The sequence below is a fragment of the Vanessa cardui genome, chromosome 13 (assembly GCF_905220365.1).
Source record: "Vanessa cardui chromosome 13, ilVanCard2.1, whole genome shotgun sequence".
Taxonomy (NCBI): Eukaryota; Metazoa; Arthropoda; class Insecta; order Lepidoptera; family Nymphalidae; genus Vanessa; species Vanessa cardui.
In genome coordinates, this window is record NC_061135.1 from 3920923 (window position 1) to 3928003 (window position 7081).

A 7081-nucleotide genomic window follows, 5' to 3' on the forward strand; every position below is an offset into this window, starting at 1 on the left:
GTTGTTTTTAAACGTACGTTAGGTATTCACTATAAGGATTAAGATAATTGAACTTAAGAAAATTCAAAGGAAAAATTACAAGCGCCGATTCGAGTTAAAATGCGGAAGAAGAAATTCTGTTAAGTCATTCTCTTATCACCCCAATCCGTAAATTACCATGGCTCCTCCACAAAGTACCAAAGAACGTTAATCCTTTAAAAAACTCATCAAGTATTACGTTTACAGCGCAATTCTCTTAGTATAAAACATACCGTTTATAAAATATCGAAAAGACTTGAAAAAATAAAACTAATTTTTTAACCGACTTCAAAAAAGGAGGAGTGCTCTCAATTCGGCCGTATATGTTTTTATGTTTGTTCGCCGATAACTTTTTTAGTTAGATAGAAGATACTTCTGGAATGATACCATGATTAGGATATCAGGTTCTGATGATTGGATACTGGAGAAATCGAGGGGAGACATCTCTAACAAATATGTTTTTTTACAAATTAACTTTATTATGTTTTCAATTTACTGAGAATACAATTTTACAATACTTACAAAGCCTTTCCATACATTTATGCAAATTAAAAAGATACGATTTTTTTTCTGTATGTTTGCTGACGAGCATATGAGGGCTACCTGATGGTTAGTGGTCACCACTGCCTATAGACAATGGCGCTGTTAGAATAACAACAATTCCATTCATCGTCAATGCTACCAACCTTGGGAACTAAGATGGTATGTCCCTTGTGCCTGTAGTTACACTGGCGTACTAGCTTTTTCAACCCTTTTGTTACAATGCCACGCTATCGTCCAATTGTTTTCTAATAAGAGCTCAATCATTTTTTAAATAGTATTACATGCCAGTATTAAATGCTATGCCATATAAAATAATATTAATTACAGTTTTACAAATTATTGATCAATTAATTACAATAATAATTTGTATATAATAAAGTAAATTCAATAACCCCTGCTATATTCATAATATACAACATCAATGTGATACAATCAATAATACAGAACCAAATGACAACACCGTATCGGAGGCTAGGGTTGCTCTCTAACACTTGTGATATGTTTTCTTTTATGGTGTAGGTTGGTGGACGAGCATATGGGCCACCTGATGGTAAGTTGTCACCATCACTCATAGACAATGAAGCTGTAAGAAATATTAACTATTCCTTACATTGACAATGTGCCACCAAGCTTGGGAACTAACATGTTAGGTCCCTTGTACCTGTAGTTACACTGGCTGACTCACCCTTTAAACCGGAACACAACAACACAAAGTACTGTTGTTCGGCGGTAGAATAACTGATGAATGGGTGTTACCTACCCAGGCGAGCTTGCACAAAGCCCTACCACTAATTAAGTTTAACCAAGTATTTTTTCAAATTTTCATAAATAAATGTCGTAAGTCGCAATGTAAACGGGTCCCAGTGTAACAAGCAACCAGAAAGTGTAGTCTCTGACGCCATAACAGTTTTAATTAGGTTAAAAATTACGAAACTCTTCCGTATCTTGCCAGTCCATTACGTTTATACTGTTATGTTCATCTCTACGTGAGGTCTGCTTTATTGTAATTACGCTATTAACGTTAGTGGGGAGGTAATAATAAAATATTGCATATATTAAACGCTCGCTGCCGTTGGTCTGGTAGCCAGCTTATAAGATCCCTAGTTTCAGGATTCAAACATCAGGTGAGCCTTGTAATTATAGTTAATGGGGCTTTTTGTCGCCGAGTATTTTTGTGTCTGAAAATGTACGTAAAGATTTTAGTTCTATATCGGATTTATGAAAGGACTACTTTAAGTAGACTATTGCTGTTGAAACTGTTGTAATAATACTGAGAAAAATTATTCAACAATACTCAACCTGATCTAAAAATTGAAACGGCAAAACCGCGTATTTACATAAGCGTAGGTATTACTATGTAATTATGTAAATATATTGAAAGAGAAAAAAATATTTTTATTGCCAAACACTGCATAACTGGACACAAAAATTACTGAAATTTTACATACTATAATATCGAGCAGGAAAAGGATCCAGCTAATAACAGCCTGTATATTTTCCACTGCTGGGCAAAGACCTCTTCCTTTGAGGAGAAGGTTTTCCTTCACTGTATTATAAACACAAATTAAGCACATGAAAATTTAGTGGTGTTTGGTAGTTTGGACCAGCATTCATCAATTAAGATGTACCTATTGGCCTATCTCGGCTCGCTAGGCAATCCCAGCTCACTAGGCCAACTCGGCTGTAAAGCTGAACCGAAATACACCACTGGTTTACAGTTTGTCTTTGTGTCTCTTTTAAATACATAATTTGTACAAATGATTAAAGGTGGTAGGCCTTTGTGCAAGCCTAAGCCTAGAATAACTGATGAGTGGGTGGGTACCACCCACTCATCAGTTATTCTACCGCCAAACAACAGTACTCAGTATTGTTGTGTTCCGGTTTGAAGGGTGACTGAGCCAGTGTAACTACAGGCACAAGGGACATAACATCATAGTTCCCAAGGTTGGTGGCACATTGACGATGTAAGGTATAGTTAACATTTTTTACAGCATTATTGTCTATAGGTGATGTGACCACTTACCATCAGGTGGCCCATATGCTCGTCCGCCAACCAATACCATAAAAAAATATTATGTTATTTTCTATTTCTAAGCTTGTTTGAACTGATAACAGTTCAAACAATACCTATCCCCAATATTATCAACAAATATAAAGGACACGTTCTTTCTAAATGTTTTATTTTAAACTATAACTTTAAGTAGCACGTGTGCAGGAATATCACAAATGCGAATGTCGGGATACTGCTTAACATTTGTATTTTACTGAATGCTGGTGCACTAGTAGAATTAACGAAATATGGTGACTGCTGCGATTGGACTATACATGTCTGAATATTAATTTGTCTCAGAGTAATATAAAATTACAACAAGTACCTATTTGTTATTACATCACATAATACATATTTTGTCATTGTATGTGCACAAGAAGTAAGGACGGGCTTACAAAGTCGAGTTTCCGACTTCGCAAAGTCAATAAATCCTCCTTGGGGCAAGGTGCCCGTTTCTATAATATAATTCTACAAACATTTTTAACTTTGCCGTTTCATAAATTTAAATCATTTGTAAAAAAAGGCTTATTATTCAATACAATATTTAAAAAAAAGTACTTGTAAAAGCCTTCTTGAATAAAGTATATATTAATTTTGTAATTTATTGTGTGATTTTATCTCTGCCTTTAGCATGTCTGGGTAGGTAGGTAGGTACACCAACTTAGCATTTAGTTGGCATAATTACAGCTTGGTGGCAAAATATAATTATAATGAGTTGATTGTACCTATCCAGACTATCTTCCACAAACACGTGCTACCAAATATTTATACTATAAGTAGCTGATAGTATGTGGTCACCAGCGCCCATAAACATTGGAGCCATAAGGAACATTAACTATTTATTAACAGACTTCAAACAAAGGAGGAGGTTCTCGATTCGACTGTATTATATTATTATGTTACACCGACGCGAGTTGGTGGAAAGCACATGTGGAAGATTTTCGATGAAATTAGACACATGCAGGTTTCCTCACGATGTTTTTGTTCACCGCCGAGCACGAGATGAATTATAAACACAAATTAAGCACACATATTATATAGAGGTTGTTGCCTGGGTTTGAACCCGAAATCATCGGTTAAGAGTCACGTGTTCTAACCACTGAGCCATCTTAGTTACTGCTGGTATATATTTATTAATCCGTTTTAATAATTTATAGTTGGAATTTGTGCTAATTATGAATTGGATTGAAAAAAAAATATTACTATTACTACTTTAAGACGATTAGATTTAATGATAATGATAATGAATTTTAAGTATAGGTAATGGAGATTTAGCTTTTTTCATTTATTAACTCATGCTATATTTAAGGGTTTATTATTAGTACTCTTAAAGTGGGGAGAACTACTTATATTTTTGTGTGGCAAATTCGTAGATCTACAAATTAAATGAGCTGAAAAAGTAAGTTTATTATTAATTTGTAGAAGAACACTCAATTATTATTTTCAACCGACTTCCAAAAGGAGGAGGTTATCAATTCGTCTGTATTTTTTTTTTTTTTTTTTTTTTTTTTTTTTTTTTTTTATGTTTGTTACCTCATAACTTTTCACTGGGTGGACCGATTTTGATAATTATTTTTTTGTTTGAAAGGTAGTGCTTCCCGTGGGGTCCCATTTTTTTTATTTTTTTTTCCGATGATGGTATCCATGTGAAAACGACATAACTCTTAAATTTGCATTATGTATATGCGCGACAAATAGGTGAATAACTGAAAATCACGTTAACCAATTTTGATAATTCTTTTTTTATTATAAAATATATACTTCAAGGGTAATTTGGTGAAAGTTTGGTAAGGTTCTGAGCACAGGATCCATGACAAAGTACCGGAACGGAAGGGAACGGAACAATTCTGAGGAGTACGTTAGCGATACTCGGTCGAATCTTTTATTTATAGGTTATTTGGATATTTGAGTCACCTTCCGTAATGTGGTTATGTTTATGTAATTATCATAGTCGAATATTATAATCAACTAGCTACCCACCCCGGCTTCGCACGGGTGCAATACTGATACTAAATATATTGCAGAATTTGTTTATATACGACATCACATCGCAAACTTCTAAAATTATCAGTATATCTTTACTATATTGTTCATGTTTTATATACACAAACCTTCCCCTTGAATCACACTATCTTTTAAAAAAAACCGCATCAAAATCCGTTGCGTAGATTTAAAGATATAGGGACAGAGAAAGCGACTTTGTTTTATACTATGTAGTGATGGAACTCCTATACGGCTCGCAGTTAGGGTGCGATATGGGGCAGAATTTCTTACTATCTTTAATCAAATTTTGTGTATGTGATGTGATGTCATATGATGTACAAAATATAGTTGGTCTTTTTCAAAGTTTTTTTTGCTGAGTTCGATTACAGCTCTTTCGAGGGATCCTTGTAGTTTACGCCGCGTGATGTATTAAATCCGCATTTTCGAAAGTCTATTTTTGCTTTATTCGCAAGTTTCCTTTGAAATTGTCCTCGAAGTAGTTTCTGACTCATATAAACGGAACGTTTAATCTATCCATATTAAAAAAAATTAGTTAGTCAACATCAGCTTCACTTAAAATCAAAAAATAAATAAAATTTTAACAAAAAGAAAAACCGACTTCAAACAAAACACTATTTTAAAACAAATGAATATGCACGAAAAAGTAATAAAAATAATTGCGTATTCAACATATTTTTTAGAGTCTTCCTAAGTTAAATGAAATGAAAAATATTAGACTACTTAAAAGTCGATTAACGATTATATCATGTAGTTATAATTATTGTTATATTTGGAGTCGGTGTCAGCCAATAAAACCCTACAGTATATCTATCAAAAAACAATACGAGAATACTTTAACAAATATGTTTTTTACAAATTACCTTTTACACAATAATATACTGGATCAATCAAGAGGCTCGTATCGCTTCTTTCTTTTGATTGTTGGGGCAAGGGCACCGTGGCTGACACCGGCTCCAAATATACCAATAACTATAACTACATGATATAATCGTTAATCGACTTTTAAGTAGTCTAATATTTTTCATTTCATTTAACTTAGGAAGACTCTAAAAAATATGTTGAATACGCAATTATTTTTATTACTTTTTCGTGCATATTCATTTGTTTTAAAATAGTGTTTTGTTTGAAGTCGGTTTTTCTTTTTGTTAAAATTTTATTTTTACATTTTAGAGCTAATATTTAGAATTAATTTGTTTTGAAATAGTGTATTACTTGAAGTCGATTTTTTTTGTTAAAATATTTGTTTATTTCATCACGAATGTACCATCAATATATTTTTTATTGTTAGTTAGACTAGTTTTTATTGGTGTTTAGCAGTAGAATAGTAAATAAGTAGCTGGTACCTACTCTTTAGTACTCTCACTCTTGTATAAATCCATAAAACGAAATAAAAACCCCATAAATGTAAGATCTACTGGTAAATATAGTTCTCTCTCTAAATTCGCACTTCTCTCTTTCTCTCTTCTGTTCTCTTACTCGCACTTCTGTTGGAACTGTCCCCTAAAAAAACTGCCTTCAGCAAAGATTATCTGTAAGAGGACTTTTTTTATGTATTCCTTAAGTAAATTTCTTGTGATAAAATCAATAAAATTATTATTTATACGAGACGTTTCTACTTTCGAATATCAGATTTTACAGCAACCAATATCCAACACGGAAAATTAATGGAATAAAAATACATTTGTAGAGATCATGAAAGAAATGTCTTAAGTGCATAGCAAAGACTAAAGAATCCAAGAATTTCAAATACCATGAAACCTGCAATAAATTCTCCCAGCAGCTTACACCAAGAAACAATCAACGTGGAAAAGTTTCCGAGTTATCTGGAATTAACAAACGTTTCCACACGGCCGAACTGAGACTAATACAACAACTTTGGCTTTTGAAACATTTCGTATACTTTGAAGTACAAGCATGCCTGACAATCTGTATTTTATACGGATATGTTTTAACTTTAATACCTTCGAATGTAATAATTTCCTTCTATTGTAAAATTTATATATATAATAAAAATGGAGTGTATGTTTGTAATATTAAAATAACTGACTTATATTCGGCACATACTCCAAAATAACATATTTACAATTTTAGTCGGTTTATCCCGGCTTATCCCGGAAACGGTTCGACGAATTTTGACAGGACTTTTAATATCAGGTAACTAGTACTAGTAATTTCAAAATAAATTATATAAAATAATAATAAAGTTACGCTGTAGTGTCCAAATAACGTTCGCAGCATTCGCGCGTGCCACCACGTCACGTCGGGTGCCTTCTACCAACGACTTAATATCACAAGAGCTGCTTTATAGATAACTAATAAGTTAAATAAATAAATTAAAGTAAATTAAGGTAAATTCTACGACTGCGACTTTACTTTTACCAGAATTATTTGACGACCAACCATTAAAACTAAAACGAAGCCGTGTGTGCGTGTGTGCGTATGTGTGTGGTCTAAGATAGTTAGGTT